Source organism: Ambystoma mexicanum, unplaced genomic scaffold (assembly GCF_040938575.1).
Source record: "Ambystoma mexicanum isolate Mex_15411 unplaced genomic scaffold, UKY_AmexF1_1 Mex_scaf133, whole genome shotgun sequence".
NCBI lineage: Eukaryota > Metazoa > Chordata > Amphibia > Caudata > Ambystomatidae > Ambystoma > Ambystoma mexicanum.
Window position 1 is genome coordinate 316,305 of NW_027182362.1, and position 16,722 is coordinate 333,026.

A 16,722-nucleotide genomic window follows, 5' to 3' on the forward strand; every position below is an offset into this window, starting at 1 on the left:
CGGGCGCATGGAAGGGAGGGTGTGCCACCAGCTTCATTGATCCTGATGTCAATGTGCCAACACCTTCAGGACGAGAAGAAGAGCTATGAAGACAGTCAGAGCGTGCCGACTGGGGCATTCATTTGGCTCATACACCGACAAGGCTTTCAGCGGCAGGAACAAACTTCAGGAATAGGCATTCTTGGCCTCGAAGCCTAAGGGGGGTGGAAATGCTGAGTACAATTCCGTCAGATGATCACAGGACCGTGGCTCGTTGGTCTAGGGGTATGATTCTCGCTTTGGGTGCGAGAGGTCCGGAGGAGCCCGATCAAGGTGGGTAACTTGAGCTCCTTTTTTTTTTTTCCAATGTTATTTTCATTGGACAGACTCTCTGGCTTTCTCGGTAAGCAGTAGTCGATGAACAATTCACTTCCTGAACCTCTTTGCCTGCCATGTCCTTGCGACAAGCACTTTGTGTTCTCTGTTAGCTCTCAGTAACATTCCTTGATTTGCTTGTGAGTTTTGGCCGTCCGATCTCAAAGTGGAAATATGTCCTTCCCTCTGTACGCTGCATAGACCCTCAACAGGCATACTTGTATATGTGCGCATGCTTGATAGGACGTATGTTTTAGGCTGGATTGTGTGAGCTTCAGGCGCAAGGCATTTGATTAGTCTTTAAGCAGGTCCACTTGCAAAGCCCTTTGCACCTGTTCTCCCAGTCCCTACAAAGGGATGCAAGCAGTTGTTTCTGTAGTGTAGTGGTTAGCACGTTCGAGACCGGGCAGAAACACTCTCTGCTGGCATTTTACACAAAATCGTTTTTTTCCCCTTTTGTCACACACAAATGTAAAGTATGAACTTATTTGCGTTCCCATGGAAATAGCATATGCTCTCAAGAGCTTGAGAAATACACTGGGAAGGCAAGCATCCTCACATGTATTGTGTATATGGGGCCAATAATAAAATGCACGCGCCTTCATTTTGTGTATGTAATGTTGCAGAGCACAGAGAGGAGTTCTTTTCCCTACTGCTGGGTATTTGGGTCTCTGGGATCACAGTTGGGTCCGCTCCGTCCTCTGAAATGGTGCATATTAGTTACATAGGTTAGTGTACCAAAGAAATATCACATTTTCATATACAGCTTCTTCATTTCTGTGTTCTGAGGGATTACCAGTTGTAAGAAATGCACTTGCCGGTACAGTGATTCCCTGGCTTTCTCTGGCCCGAGAAAGCTTTTCCTCTGAACTGGGAACAGAAGTTGGACTGCTTCTGCTGAACTTCCTGAAAGCATAGCTGGCGGGAGGAGGGACTTTTTGAGTGCTGGGAAAATTTGAGCTGGAAATTTGCATAGGCTGGACAGAGATTGCTTGGAGCAGCCAAAATATAATAACGGCCATGGCGCTCAAGTAAAGCAGAAAGCTTTTAGTATACACCTTTTGCACTCTTGTCAACGAAGCTGGGCTCTGTGAATGCTCACCCTACGCAAGAAAAGAGAACAGACTTTGCTGGTGACCTAAATATATCTCGCCTGATCGAGCACGATCGAGCTCTGAGTGAGCAGCTGTGCAATGGTCATCTTTACCAAAGGGGAGATGCTGCTTTTGCCAGTGTCACGCCCATGCTCTCAGGGCTGGAGGGAGGAGGGCTGCTTTTTGTTTTTACAGGCAAAAGGAAAGGCCCAGCCCTCAGAGCTTCTGCCAATGCATATCCCAGCAGGTGCAAAATAAAGTCTCTCCCCCACCTTGCCAGCTGCAGATTGATCAGAAGACTGCTAGTCTAGTGTGTTGGGCCACTCTCTCTCTTCTGTGTATCGTCCCCTCTTATTACATAAACAGCATAAGAGGAAGGAAGGAAGGAAGGAAGGAAGGAAGGAAGGAAGGAAGGAAGGAAGGAAGGAAGGAAGGAAGGAAGGAAGGAAGGAAGGAAGGAAGGAAGGAAGGAAGGAAGGAAGGAAGGAAGGAAGGAAGGAAGGAAGGAAGGAAGGAAGGAAGGAAGGAAGGAAGGAAGGAAGGAAGGAAGGAAGGAAGGAAGGAAGGAAGGAAGGAAGGAAGGAAGGAAGGAACAGTGTATCGCAAGCACCTTTCACCCTGATGTCAATGGTCCACCAACCTTCGGGATGAGGAGTAGACCTGTGAAGACGCTCAGCCTTTGCATCATTTAGGGACGAGGACGGGCTTTAGGAGCAAACGTTAGGAAGAGATACTCTTGTGCTACAATCCTCAAGAGGTACAACTGCCAAGTCAAATCCCTACATATTGTCTAGACTACTCTGCAAGTGTAGGCTCGTTGGTCTAGGGGTATGATTCTCGCTTCGGGTGCGAGAGGTCCCGGGTTCAAATCCCGGACGAGCCCATTGATTGGTGCCTGGCCCGATACTTTTTTACACATGTGTTTTTCAATTCTATAGACTCTGGACTGATGGATGGACAATGGTCGATGAACATTGGGCTTCCTAAGCCTCTTTGCGGACCGCCTCATTGCGCCATGCATTAAGGAGTCCCAAGTAGCTCTCAGTCACCTTTCTGGATTTGTTTGTTAATTCATGGCTGTCCCATACCAATGCCTAAAGAGGCCCTTACATCTTCAGACTGCACGGCCTCTCAGCTGGCACACTTGTCTGAGTGTTCATGCTTGTAACGCCGTGTGTGTGATGAGCTGCATTTGTAAAGCTTTGGGCGTGAGGCATTTGATAAGTGTTCAAACAGAGACAATTGCACTGTTACTTGACCCTATTCTCTCAACCGCCAGAGGGCATAGCATGCAGCAGTTTCTGTAGTGTAGTGGTTATCACGTTCGCCTTACACGCGAAAGGTCCCTGGTTCGAGACCGGGCAGAAACAGCAGAGGGTGGCATTTTACACTTTTCATGTTCCACCATCTCGAAGCTCAAGCCATGAACTTATTTGCAGTTGCAACGGAAGAAGCAGTTCCTCTGACACGCTTTGAAATAAATTCTGAGTAGACGAGCGCACTCACATTTGCTCCGAATATGTGATGAATTAAAATTGCATGCCTGCATATGTGCGTGCTTATGTATAGTTGGATGGAAAGCTGAGGGAGCAGTTGTGCAATGCTATTTCTTACAGAAGGGTGGCGCTGCTTTTCCCTGAGCAATGTTCATGCACCCAGGCAGATGTGATATTGGATTTTTCTTTTTTTCAAGGGCAAAAGAAAATTCCTAGCCCTCAGAGCTTCTGCCAATGCAGATCCGGTGCAAAATGAAGGCTCTCACTCGCTCACTTTGTCCACTTTCAATTGATCAGCAGACCGCGTTGGTGTTGTGCTAGATTTCTTCTTCTGTGCATCAACAGCTCTTTTATACGTACCCTTCACGGGCGAATGGAAGGGAGGGTGTGCCACCAGCTTCATTGATCCTGATGTCAATGTGCCAACACCTTCAGGACGAGAAGAAGAGCTATGAAGACAGTCAGAGCGTGCCGACTGGGGCATTCATTTGGCTCATACACCGACAAGGCTTTCAGCGGCAGGAACAAACTTCAGGAATAGGCATTCTTGGCCTCGAAGCCTAAGGGGGGTGGAAACGCTGAGTACAATTCCGTCAGATGATCACAGGACCGTGGCTCGTTGGTCTAGGGGTATGATTCTCGCTTTGGGTGCGAGAGGTCCGGAGGAGCCCGATCAAGGTGGGTAACTTGAGCTCCTTTTTTTTTTTTCCAATGTTATTTTCATTGGACAGACTCTCTGGCTTTCTCGGTAAGCAGTAGTCGATGAACAATTCACTTCCTGAACCTCTTTGCCTGCCATGTCCTTGCGACAAGCACTTTGTGTTCTCTGTTAGCTCTCAGTAACATTCCTTGATTTGCTTGTGAGTTTTGGCCGTCCGATCTCAAAGTGGAAATATGTCCTTCCCTCTGTACGCTGCATAGACCCTCAACAGGCATACTTGTATATGTGCGCATGCTTGATAGGACGTATGTTTTAGGCTGGATTGTGTGAGCTTCAGGCGCAAGGCATTTGATTAGTCTTTAAGCAGGTCCACTTGCAAAGCCCTTTGCACCTGTTCTCCCAGTCCCTACAAAGGGATGCAAGCAGTTGTTTCTGTAGTGTAGTGGTTAGCACGTTCGAGACCGGGCAGAAACACTCTCTGCTGGCATTTTACACAAAATCGTTTTTTTCCCCTTTTGTCACACACAAATGTAAAGTATGAACTTATTTGCGTTCCCATGGAAATAGCATATGCTCTCAAGAGCTTGAGAAATACACTGGGAAGGCAAGCATCCTCACATGTATTGTGTATATGGGGCCAATAATAAAATGCACGCGCCTTCATTTTGTGTATGTAATGTTGCAGAGCACAGAGAGGATTTCTTTTCCCTACTGCTGGGTATTTGGGTCTCTGGGATCACAGTTGGGTCCGCTCCGTCCTCTGAAATGGTGCATATTAGTTACATAGGTTAGTGTACCAAAGAAATATCACATTTTCATATACAGCTTCTTCATTTCTGTGTTCTGAGGGATTACCAGTTGTAAGAAATGCACTTGCCGGTACAGTGATTCCCTGGCTTTCTCTGGCCCGAGAAAGCTTTTCCTCTGAACTGGGAACAGAAGTTGGACTGCTTCTGCTGAACTTCCTGAAAGCATAGCTGGCGGGAGGAGGGACTTTTTGAGTGCTGGGAAAATTTGAGCTGGAAATTTGCATAGGCTGGACAGAGATTGCTTGGAGCAGCCAAAATATAATAACGGCCATGGCGCTCAAGTAAAGCAGAAAGCTTTTAGTATACACCTTTTGCACTCTTGTCAACGAAGCTGGGCTCTGTGAATGCTCACCCTACGCAAGAAAAGAGAACAGACTTTGCTGGTGACCTAAATATATCTCGCCTGATCGAGCACGATCGAGCTCTGAGTGAGCAGCTGTGCAATGGTCATCTTTACCAAAGGGGAGATGCTGCTTTTGCCAGTGTCACGCCCATGCTCTCAGGGCTGGAGGGAAGAGGGCTGCTTTTTGTTTTTACAGGCAAAAGGAAAGGCCCAGCCCTCAGAGCTTCTGCCAATGCATATCCCAGCAGGTGCAAAATAAAGTCTCTCCCCCACCTTGCCAGCTGCAGATTGATCAGAAGACTGCTAGTCTAGTGTGTTGGGCCACTCTCTCTCTTCTGTGTATCGTCCCCTCTTATTACATAAACAGCATAAGAGGAAGGAAGGAAGGAAGGAAGGAAGGAAGGAAGGAAGGAAGGAAGGAAGGAAGGAAGGAAGGAAGGAAGGAAGGAAGGAAGGAAGGAAGGAAGGAAGGAAGGAAGGAAGGAAGGAAGGAAGGAAGGAAGGAAGGAAGGAAGGAAGGAAGGAAGGAAGGAAGGAAGGAAGGAAGGAAGGAAGGAAGGAAGGAAGGAAGGAAGGAAGGAACAGTGTATCGCAAGCACCTTTCACCCTGATGTCAATGGTCCACCAACCTTCGGGATGAGGAGTAGACCTGTGAAGACGCTCAGCCTTTGCATCATTTAGGGACGAGGACGGGCTTTAGGAGCAAACGTTAGGAAGAGATACTCTTGTGCTACAATCCTCAAGAGGTACAACTGCCAAGTCAAATCCCTACATATTGTCTAGAATACTCTGCAAGTGTAGGCTCGTTGGTCTAGGGGTATGATTCTCGCTTCGGGTGCGAGAGGTCCCGGGTTCAAATCCCGGACGAGCCCATTGATTGGTGCCTGGCCCGATACTTTTTTACACATGTGTTTTTCAATTCTATAGACTCTGGACTGATGGATGGACAATGGTCGATGAACATTGGGCTTCCTAAGCCTCTTTGCGGACCGCCTCATTGCGCCATGCATTAAGGAGTCCCAAGTAGCTCTCAGTCACCTTTCTGGATTTGTTTGTTAATTCATGGCTGTCCCATACCAATGCCTAAAGAGGCCCTTACATCTTCAGACTGCACGGCCTCTCAGCTGGCACACTTGTCTGAGTGTTCATGCTTGTAACGCTGTGTGTGTGATGAGCTGCATTTGTAAAGCTTTGGGCGTGAGGCATTTGATAAGTGTTCAAACAGAGACAATTGCACTGTTACTTGACCCTATTCTCTCAACCGCCAGAGGGCATAGCATGCAGCAGTTTCTGTAGTGTAGTGGTTATCACGTTCGCCTTACACGCGAAAGGTCCCTGGTTCGAGACCGGGCAGAAACAGCAGAGGGTGGCATTTTACACTTTTCATGTTCCACCATCTCGAAGCTCAAGCCATGAACTTATTTGCAGTTGCAACGGAAGAAGCAGTTCCTCTGACACGCTTTGAAATAAATTCTGAGTAGACGAGCGCACTCACATTTGCTCCGAATATGTGATGAATTAAAATTGCATGCCTGCATATGTGCGTGCTTATGTATAGTTGGATGGAAAGCTGAGGGAGCAGTTGTGCAATGCTATTTCTTACAGAAGGGTGGCGCTGCTTTTCTCTGAGCAATGTTCATGCACCCAGGCAGATGTGATATTGGATTTTTCTTTTTTTCAAGGGCAAAAGAAAATTCCTAGCCCTCAGAGCTTCTGCCAATGCAGATCCGGTGCAAAATGAAGGCTCTCACTCGCTCACTTTGTCCACTTTCAATTGATCAGCAGACCGCGTTGGTGTTGTGCTAGATTTCTTCTTCTGTGCATCAACAGCTCTTTTATACGTACCCTTCACGGGCGAATGGAAGGGAGGGTGTGCCACCAGCTTCATTGATCCTGATGTCAATGTGCCAACACCTTCAGGACGAGAAGAAGAGCTATGAAGACAGTCAGAGCGTGCCGACTGGGGCATTCATTTGGCTCATACACCGACAAGGCTTTCAGCGGCAGGAACAAACTTCAGGAATAGGCATTCTTGGCCTCGAAGCCTAAGGGGGGTGGAAACGCTGAGTACAATTCCGTCAGATGATCACAGGACCGTGGCTCGTTGGTCTAGGGGTATGATTCTCGCTTTGGGTGCGAGAGGTCCGGAGGAGCCCGATCAAGGTGGGTAACTTGAGCTCCTTTTTTTTTTTCCCAATGTTATTTTCATTGGACAGACTCTCTGGCTTTCTCGGTAAGCAGTAGTCGATGAACAATTCACTTCCTGAACCTCTTTGCCTGCCATGTCCTTGCCACAAGCACTTTGTGTTCTCTGTTAGCTCTCAGTAACATTCCTTGATTTGCTTGTGAGTTTTGGCCTTCCGATCTCAAAGTGGAAATATGTCCTTCCCTCTGTACGCTGCATAGACCCTCAACAGGCATACTTGTATATGTGCGCATGCTTGATAGGACGTATGTTTTAGGCTGGATTGTGTGAGCTTCAGGCGCAAGGCATTTGATTAGTCTTTAAGCAGGTCCACTTGCAAAGCCCTTTGCACCTGTTCTCCCAGTCCCTACAAAGGGATGCAAGCAGTTGTTTCTGTAGTGTAGTGGTTAGCACGTTCGAGACCGGGCAGAAACACTCTCTGCTGGCATTTTACACAAAATCGTTTTTTTCCCCTTTTGTCACACACAAATGTAAAGTATGAACTTATTTGCGTTCCCATGGAAATAGCATATGCTCTCAAGAGCTTGAGAAATACACTGGGAAGGCAAGCATCCTCACATGTATTGTGTATATGGGGCCAATAATAAAATGCACGCGCCTTCATTTTGTGTATGTAATGTTGCAGAGCACAGAGAGGATTTCTTTTCCCTACTGCTGGGTATTTGGGTCTCTGGGATCACAGTTGGGTCCGCTCCGTCCTCTGAAATGGTGCATATTAGTTACATAGGTTAGTGTACCAAAGAAATATCACATTTTCATATACAGCTTCTTCATTTCTGTGTTCTGAGGGATTACCAGTTGTAAGAAATGCACTTGCCGGTACAGTGATTCCCTGGCTTTCTCTGGCCCGAGAAAGCTTTTCCTCTGAACTGGGAACAGAAGTTGGACTGCTTCTGCTGAACTTCCTGAAAGCATAGCTGGCGGGAGGAGGGACTTTTTGAGTGCTGGGAAAATTTGAGCTGGAAATTTGCATAGGCTGGACAGAGATTGCTTGGAGCAGCCAAAATATAATAACGGCCATGGCGCTCAAGTAAAGCAGAAAGCTTTTAGTATACACCTTTTGCACTCTTGTCAACGAAGCTGGGCTCTGTGAATGCTCACCCTACGCAAGAAAAGAGAACAGACTTTGCTGGTGACCTAAATATATCTCGCCTGATCGAGCACGATCGAGCTCTGAGTGAGCAGCTGTGCAATGGTCATCTTTACCAAAGGGGAGATGCTGCTTTTGCCAGTGTCACGCCCATGCTCTCAGGGCTGGAGGGAGGAGGGCTGCTTTTTGTTTTTACAGGCAAAAGGAAAGGCCCAGCCCTCAGAGCTTCTGCCAATGCATATCCCAGCAGGTGCAAAATAAAGTCTCTCCCCCACCTTGCCAGCTGCAGATTGATCAGAAGACTGCTAGTCTAGTGTGTTGGGCCACTCTCTCTCTTCTGTGTATCGTCCCCTCTTATTACATAAACAGCATAAGAGGAAGGAAGGAAGGAAGGAAGGAAGGAAGGAAGGAAGGAAGGAAGGAAGGAAGGAAGGAAGGAAGGAAGGAAGGAAGGAAGGAAGGAAGGAAGGAAGGAAGGAAGGAAGGAAGGAAGGAAGGAAGGAAGGAAGGAAGGAAGGAAGGAAGGAAGGAAGGAAGGAAGGAACAGTGTATCGCAAGCACCTTTCACCCTGATGTCAATGGTCCACCAACCTTCGGGATGAGGAGTAGACCTGTGAAGACGCTCAGCCTTTGCATCATTTAGGGACGAGGACGGGCTTTAGGAGCAAACGTTAGGAAGAGATACTCTTGTGCTACAATCCTCAAGAGGTACAACTGCCAAGTCAAATCCCTACATATTGTCTAGACTACTCTGCAAGTGTAGGCTCGTTGGTCTAGGGGTATGATTCTCGCTTCGGGTGCGAGAGGTCCCGGGTTCAAATCCCGGACGAGCCCATTGATTGGTGCCTGGCCCGATACTTTTTTACACATGTGTTTTTCAATTCTATAGACTCTGGACTGATGGATGGACAATGGTCGATGAACATTGGGCTTCCTAAGCCTCTTTGCGGACCGCCTCATTGCGCCATGCATTAAGGAGTCCCAAGTAGCTCTCAGTCACCTTTCTGGATTTGTTTGTTAATTCATGGCTGTCCCATACCAATGCCTAAAGAGGCCCTTACATCTTCAGACTGCACGGCCTCTCAGCTGGCACACTTGTCTGAGTGTTCATGCTTGTAACGCCGTGTGTGTGATGAGCTGCATTTGTAAAGCTTTGGGCGTGAGGCATTTGATAAGTGTTCAAACAGAGACAATTGCACTGTTACTTGACCCTATTCTCTCAACCGCCAGAGGGCATAGCATGCAGCAGTTTCTGTAGTGTAGTGGTTATCACGTTCGCCTTACACGCGAAAGGTCCCTGGTTCGAGACCGGGCAGAAACAGCAGAGGGTGGCATTTTACACTTTTCATGTTCCACCATCTCGAAGCTCAAGCCATGAACTTATTTGCAGTTGCAACGGAAGAAGCAGTTCCTCTGACACGCTTTGAAATAAATTCTGAGTAGACGAGCGCACTCACATTTGCTCCGAATATGTGATGAATTAAAATTGCATGCCTGCATATGTGCGTGCTTATGTATAGTTGGATGGAAAGCTGAGGGAGCAGTTGTGCAATGCTATTTCTTACAGAAGGGTGGCGCTGCTTTTCCCTGAGCAATGTTCATGCACCCAGGCAGATGTGATATTGGATTTTTCTTTTTTTCAAGGGCAAAAGAAAATTCCTAGCCCTCAGAGCTTCTGCCAATGCAGATCCGGTGCAAAATGAAGGCTCTCACTCGCTCACTTTGTCCACTTTCAATTGATCAGCAGACCGCGTTGGTGTTGTGCTAGATTTCTTCTTCTGTGCATCAACAGCTCTTTTATACGTACCCTTCACGGGCGAATGGAAGGGAGGGTGTGCCACCAGCTTCATTGATCCTGATGTCAATGTGCCAACACCTTCAGGACGAGAAGAAGAGCTATGAAGACAGTCAGAGCGTGCCGACTGGGGCATTCATTTGGCTCATACACCGACAAGGCTTTCAGCGGCAGGAACAAACTTCAGGAATAGGCATTCTTGGCCTCGAAGCCTAAGGGGGGTGGAAACGCTGAGTACAATTCCGTCAGATGATCACAGGACCGTGGCTCGTTGGTCTAGGGGTATGATTCTCGCTTTGGGTGCGAGAGGTCCGGAGGAGCCCGATCAAGGTGGGTAACTTGAGCTCCTTTTTTTTTTTCCCAATGTTATTTTCATTGGACAGACTCTCTGGCTTTCTCGGTAAGCAGTAGTCGATGAACAATTCACTTCCTGAACCTCTTTGCCTGCCATGTCCTTGCCACAAGCACTTTGTGTTCTCTGTTAGCTCTCAGTAACATTCCTTGATTTGCTTGTGAGTTTTGGCCGTCCGATCTCAAAGTGGAAATATGTCCTTCCCTCTGTACGCTGCATAGACCCTCAACAGGCATACTTGTATATGTGCGCATGCTTGATAGGACGTATGTTTTAGGCTGGATTGTGTGAGCTTCAGGCGCAAGGCATTTGATTAGTCTTTAAGCAGGTCCACTTGCAAAGCCCTTTGCACCTGTTCTCCCAGTCCCTACAAAGGGATGCAAGCAGTTGTTTCTGTAGTGTAGTGGTTAGCACGTTCGAGACCGGGCAGAAACACTCTCTGCTGGCATTTTACACAAAATCGTTTTTTTCCCCTTTTGTCACACACAAATGTAAAGTATGAACTTATTTGCGTTCCCATGGAAATAGCATATGCTCTCAAGAGCTTGAGAAATACACTGGGAAGGCAAGCATCCTCACATGTATTGTGTATATGGGGCCAATAATAAAATGCACGCGCCTTCATTTTGTGTATGTAATGTTGCAGAGCACAGAGAGGATTTCTTTTCCCTACTGCTGGGTATTTGGGTCTCTGGGATCACAGTTGGGTCCGCTCCGTCCTCTGAAATGGTGCATATTAGTTACATAGGTTAGTGTACCAAAGAAATATCACATTTTCATATACAGCTTCTTCATTTCTGTGTTCTGAGGGATTACCAGTTGTAAGAAATGCACTTGCCGGTACAGTGATTCCCTGGCTTTCTCTGGCCCGAGAAAGCTTTTCCTCTGAACTGGGAACAGAAGTTGGACTGCTTCTGCTGAACTTCCTGAAAGCATAGCTGGCGGGAGGAGGGACTTTTTGAGTGCTGGGAAAATTTGAGCTGGAAATTTGCATAGGCTGGACAGAGATTGCTTGGAGCAGCCAAAATATAATAATGGCCATGGCGCTCAAGTAAAGCAGAAAGCTTTTAGTATACACCTTTTGCACTCTTGTCAACGAAGCTGGGCTCTGTGAATGCTCACCCTACGCAAGAAAAGAGAACAGACTTTGCTGGTGACCTAAATATATCTCGCCTGATCGAGCACGATCGAGCTCTGAGTGAGCAGCTGTGCAATGGTCATCTTTACCAAAGGGGAGATGCTGCTTTTGCCAGTGTCACGCCCATGCTCTCAGGGCTGGAGGGAGGAGGGCTGCTTTTTGTTTTTACAGGCAAAAGGAAAGGCCCAGCCCTCAGAGCTTCTGCCAATGCATATCCCAGCAGGTGCAAAATAAAGTCTCTCCCCCACCTTGCCAGCTGCAGATTGATCAGAAGACTGCTAGTCTAGTGTGTTGGGCCACTCTCTCTCTTCTGTGTATCGTCCCCTCTTATTACATAAACAGCATAAGAGGAAGGAAGGAAGGAAGGAAGGAAGGAAGGAAGGAAGGAAGGAAGGAAAGAAGGAAGGAAGGAAGGAAGGAAGGAAGGAAGGAAGGAAGGAAGGAAGGAAGGAAGGAAGGAAGGAAGGAAGGAAGGAAGGAAGGAAGGAAGGAAGGAAGGAAGGAAGGAAGGAAGGAAGGAAGGAAGGAAGGAAGGAAGGAAGGAAGGAAGGAAGGAAGGAAGGAAGGAAGGAAGGAAGGAAGGAAGGAAGGAAGGAAGGAAGGAACAGTGTATCGCAAGCACCTTTCACCCTGATGTCAATGGTCCACCAACCTTCGGGATGAGGAGTAGACCTGTGAAGACGCTCAGCCTTTGCATCATTTAGGGACGAGGACGGGCTTTAGGAGCAAACGTTAGGAAGAGATACTCTTGTGCTACAATCCTCAAGAGGTACAACTGCCAAGTCAAATCCCTACATATTGTCTAGACTACTCTGCAAGTGTAGGCTCGTTGGTCTAGGGGTATGATTCTCGCTTCGGGTGCGAGAGGTCCCGGGTTCAAATCCCGGACGAGCCCATTGATTGGTGCCTGGCCCGATACTTTTTTACACATGTGTTTTTCAATTCTATAGACTCTGGACTGATGGATGGACAATGGTCGATGAACATTGGGCTTCCTAAGCCTCTTTGCGGACCGCCTCATTGCGCCATGCATTAAGGAGTCCCAAGTAGCTCTCAGTCACCTTTCTGGATTTGTTTGTTAATTCATGGCTGTCCCATACCAATGCCTAAAGAGGCCCTTACATCTTCAGACTGCACGGCCTCTCAGCTGGCACACTTGTCTGAGTGTTCATGCTTGTAACGCCGTGTGTGTGATGAGCTGCATTTGTAAAGCTTTGGGCGTGAGGCATTTGATAAGTGTTCAAACAGAGACAATTGCACTGTTACTTGACCCTATTCTCTCAACCGCCAGAGGGCATAGCATGCAGCAGTTTCTGTACTGTAGTGGTTATCACGTTCGCCTTACACGCGAAAGGTCCCTGGTTCGAGACCGGGCAGAAACAGCAGAGGGTGGCATTTTACACTTTTCATGTTCCACCATCTCGAAGCTCAAGCCATGAACTTATTTGCAGTTGCAACGGAAGAAGCAGTTCCTCTGACACGCTTTGAAATAAATTCTGAGTAGACGAGCGCACTCACATTTGCTCCGAATATGTGATGAATTAAAATTGCATGCCTGCATATGTGCGTGCTTATGTATAGTTGGATGGAAAGCTGAGGGAGCAGTTGTGCAATGCTATTTCTTACAGAAGGGTGGCGCTGCTTTTCCCTGAGCAATGTTCATGCACCCAGGCAGATGTGATATTGGATTTTTCTTTTTTTCAAGGGCAAAAGAAAATTCCTAGCCCTCAGAGCTTCTGCCAATGCAGATCCGGTGCAAAATGAAGGCTCTCACTCGCTCACTTTGTCCACTTTCAATTGATCAGCAGACCGCGTTGGTGTTGTGCTAGATTTCTTCTTCTGTGCATCAACAGCTCTTTTATACGTACCCTTCACGGGCGCATGGAAGGGAGGGTGTGCCACCAGCTTCATTGATCCTGATGTCAATGTGCCAACACCTTCAGGACGAGAAGAAGAGCTATGAAGACAGTCAGAGCGTGCCGACTGGGGCATTCATTTGGCTCATACACCGACAAGGCTTTCAGCGGCAGGAACAAACTTCAGGAATAGGCATTCTTGGCCTCGAAGCCTAAGGGGGGTGGAAATGCTGAGTACAATTCCGTCAGATGATCACAGGACCGTGGCTCGTTGGTCTAGGGGTATGATTCTCGCTTTGGGTGCGAGAGGTCCGGAGGAGCCCGATCAAGGTGGGTAACTTGAGCTCCTTTTTTTTTTTTCCAATGTTATTTTCATTGGACAGACTCTCTGGCTTTCTCGGTAAGCAGTAGTCGATGAACAATTCACTTCCTGAACCTCTTTGCCTGCCATGTCCTTGCGACAAGCACTTTGTGTTCTCTGTTAGCTCTCAGTAACATTCCTTGATTTGCTTGTGAGTTTTGGCCGTCCGATCTCAAAGTGGAAATATGTCCTTCCCTCTGTACGCTGCATAGACCCTCAACAGGCATACTTGTATATGTGCGCATGCTTGATAGGACGTATGTTTTAGGCTGGATTGTGTGAGCTTCAGGCGCAAGGCATTTGATTAGTCTTTAAGCAGGTCCACTTGCAAAGCCCTTTGCACCTGTTCTCCCAGTCCCTACAAAGGGATGCAAGCAGTTGTTTCTGTAGTGTAGTGGTTAGCACGTTCGAGACCGGGCAGAAACACTCTCTGCTGGCATTTTACACAAAATCGTTTTTTTCCCCTTTTGTCACACACAAATGTAAAGTATGAACTTATTTGCGTTCCCATGGAAATAGCATATGCTCTCAAGAGCTTGAGAAATACACTGGGAAGGCAAGCATCCTCACATGTATTGTGTATATGGGGCCAATAATAAAATGCACGCGCCTTCATTTTGTGTATGTAATGTTGCAGAGCACAGAGAGGATTTCTTTTCCCTACTGCTGGGTATTTGGGTCTCTGGGATCACAGTTGGGTCCGCTCCGTCCTCTGAAATGGTGCATATTAGTTACATAGGTTAGTGTACCAAAGAAATATCACATTTTCATATACAGCTTCTTCATTTCTGTGTTCTGAGGGATTACCAGTTGTAAGAAATGCACTTGCCGGTACAGTGATTCCCTGGCTTTCTCTGGCCCGAGAAAGCTTTTCCTCTGAACTGGGAACAGAAGTTGGACTGCTTCTGCTGAACTTCCTGAAAGCATAGCTGGCGGGAGGAGGGACTTTTTGAGTGCTGGGAAAATTTGAGCTGGAAATTTGCATAGGCTGGACAGAGATTGCTTGGAGCAGCCAAAATATAATAACGGCCATGGCGCTCAAGTAAAGCAGAAAGCTTTTAGTATACACCTTTTGCACTCTTGTCAACGAAGCTGGGCTCTGTGAATGCTCACCCTACGCAAGAAAAGAGAACAGACTTTGCTGGTGACCTAAATATATCTCGCCTGATCGAGCACGATCGAGCTCTGAGTGAGCAGCTGTGCAATGGTCATCTTTACCAAAGGGGAGATGCTGCTTTTGCCAGTGTCACGCCCATGCTCTCAGGGCTGGAGGGAGGAGGGCTGCTTTTTGTTTTTACAGGCAAAAGGAAAGGCCCAGCCCTCAGAGCTTCTGCCAATGCATATCCCAGCAGGTGCAAAATAAAGTCTCTCCCCCACCTTGCCAGCTGCAGATTGATCAGAAGACTGCTAGTCTAGTGTGTTGGGCCACTCTCTCTCTTCTGTGTATCGTCCCCTCTTATTACATAAACAGCATAAGAGGAAGGAAGGAAGGAAGGAAGGAAGGAAGGAAGGAAGGAAGGAAGGAAGGAAGGAAGGAAGGAAGGAAGGAAGGAAGGAAGGAAGGAAGGAAGGAAGGAAGGAAGGAAGGAAGGAAGGAAGGAAGGAAGGAAGGAAGGAAGGAAGGAAGGAAGGAAGGAAGGAAGGAAGGAAGGAAGGAAGGAAGGAAGGAAGGAAGGAAGGAACAGTGTATCGCAAGCACCTTTCACCCTGATGTCAATGGTCCACCAACCTTCGGGATGAGGAGTAGACCTGTGAAGACGCTCAGCCTTTGCATCATTTAGGGACGAGGACGGGCTTTAGGAGCAAACGTTAGGAAGAGATACTCTTGTGCTACAATCCTCAAGAGGTACAACTGCCAAGTCAAATCCCTACATATTGTCTAGACTACTCTGCAAGTGTAGGCTCGTTGGTCTAGGGGTATGATTCTCGCTTCGGGTGCGAGAGGTCCCGGGTTCAAATCCCGGACGAGCCCATTGATTGGTGCCTGGCCCGATACTTTTTTACACATGTGTTTTTCAATTCTATAGACTCTGGACTGATGGATGGACAATGGTCGATGAACATTGGGCTTCCTAAGCCTCTTTGCGGACCGCCTCATTGCGCCATGCATTAAGGAGTCCCAAGTAGCTCTCAGTCACCTTTCTGGATTTGTTTGTTAATTCATGGCTGTCCCATACCAATGCCTAAAGAGGCCCTTACATCTTCAGACTGCACGGCCTCTCAGCTGGCACACTTGTCTGAGTGTTCATGCTTGTAACGCCGTGTGTGTGATGAGCTGCATTTGTAAAGCTTTGGGCGTGAGGCATTTGATAAGTGTTCAAACAGAGACAATTGCACTGTTACTTGACCCTATTCTCTCAACCGCCAGAGGGCATAGCATGCAGCAGTTTCTGTAGTGTAGTGGTTATCACGTTCGCCTTACACGCGAAAGGTCCCTGGTTCGAGACCGGGCAGAAACAGCAGAGGGTGGCATTTTACACTTTTCATGTTCCACCATCTCGAAGCTCAAGCCATGAACTTATTTGCAGTTGCAACGGAAGAAGCAGTTCCTCTGACACGCTTTGAAATAAATTCTGAGTAGACGAGCGCACTCACATTTGCTCCGAATATGTGATGAATTAAAATTGCATGCCTGCATATGTGCGTGCTTATGTATAGTTGGATGGAAAGCTGAGGGAGCAGTTGTGCAATGCTATTTCTTACAGAAGGGTGGCGCTGCTTTTCCCTGAGCAATGTTCATGCACCCAGGCAGATGTGATATTGGATTTTTCTTTTTTTCAAGGGCAAAAGAAAATTCCTAGCCCTCAGAGCTTCTGCCAATGCAGATCCGGTGCAAAATGAAGGCTCTCACTCGCTCACTTTGTCCACTTTCAATTGATCAGCAGACCGCGTTGGTGTTGTGCTAGATTTCTTCTTCTGTGCATCAACAGCTCTTTTATACGTACCCTTCACGGGCGAATGGAAGGGAGGGTGTGCCACCAGCTTCATTGATCCTGATGTCAATGTGCCAACACCTTCAGGACGAGAAGAAGAGCTATGAAGACAGTCAGAGCGTGCCGACTGGGGCATTCATTTGGCTCATACACCGACAAGGCTTTCAGCGGCAGGAACAAACTTCAGGAATAGGCATTCTTGGCCTCGAAGCCTAAGGGGGGTGGAAACGCTGA

The 16,722-nt window shown here is 47.5% G+C and overlaps 10 non-coding genes across 10 annotated transcripts; all 10 read left to right on the forward strand.

Moving 5' to 3' along the window:
- The first annotated feature begins 2,259 nt into the window (after positions 1–2,259).
- TRNAP-CGG (transfer RNA proline (anticodon CGG)) lies at positions 2,260–2,331 on the forward strand. Its single transcript has one exon. It is a non-coding gene; the product is annotated as a tRNA-Pro (tRNA).
- Positions 2,332–2,745: 414 nt separating this feature from the next.
- On the forward strand, positions 2,746–2,818 carry TRNAV-UAC (transfer RNA valine (anticodon UAC)). Its single transcript has one exon. It is a non-coding gene; the product is annotated as a tRNA-Val (tRNA).
- A 2,739-nt stretch (positions 2,819–5,557) lies between these two features.
- On the forward strand, positions 5,558–5,629 carry TRNAP-CGG (transfer RNA proline (anticodon CGG)). Its single transcript has one exon. It is a non-coding gene; the product is annotated as a tRNA-Pro (tRNA).
- Positions 5,630–6,043: 414 nt separating this feature from the next.
- On the forward strand, positions 6,044–6,116 carry TRNAV-UAC (transfer RNA valine (anticodon UAC)). The gene has a single exon. It is a non-coding gene; the product is annotated as a tRNA-Val (tRNA).
- A 2,699-nt stretch (positions 6,117–8,815) lies between these two features.
- On the forward strand, positions 8,816–8,887 carry TRNAP-CGG (transfer RNA proline (anticodon CGG)). The gene has a single exon. It is a non-coding gene; the product is annotated as a tRNA-Pro (tRNA).
- Positions 8,888–9,301: 414 nt separating this feature from the next.
- Positions 9,302–9,374, forward strand: TRNAV-UAC (transfer RNA valine (anticodon UAC)). Its single transcript has one exon. It is a non-coding gene; the product is annotated as a tRNA-Val (tRNA).
- A 2,787-nt stretch (positions 9,375–12,161) lies between these two features.
- Positions 12,162–12,233, forward strand: TRNAP-CGG (transfer RNA proline (anticodon CGG)). The gene has a single exon. It is a non-coding gene; the product is annotated as a tRNA-Pro (tRNA).
- A 414-nt stretch (positions 12,234–12,647) lies between these two features.
- On the forward strand, positions 12,648–12,720 carry TRNAV-UAC (transfer RNA valine (anticodon UAC)). The gene has a single exon. It is a non-coding gene; the product is annotated as a tRNA-Val (tRNA).
- A 2,735-nt stretch (positions 12,721–15,455) lies between these two features.
- On the forward strand, positions 15,456–15,527 carry TRNAP-CGG (transfer RNA proline (anticodon CGG)). Its single transcript has one exon. It is a non-coding gene; the product is annotated as a tRNA-Pro (tRNA).
- Positions 15,528–15,941: 414 nt separating this feature from the next.
- TRNAV-UAC (transfer RNA valine (anticodon UAC)) lies at positions 15,942–16,014 on the forward strand. The gene has a single exon. It is a non-coding gene; the product is annotated as a tRNA-Val (tRNA).
- Positions 16,015–16,722: the final 708 nt, after the last annotated feature.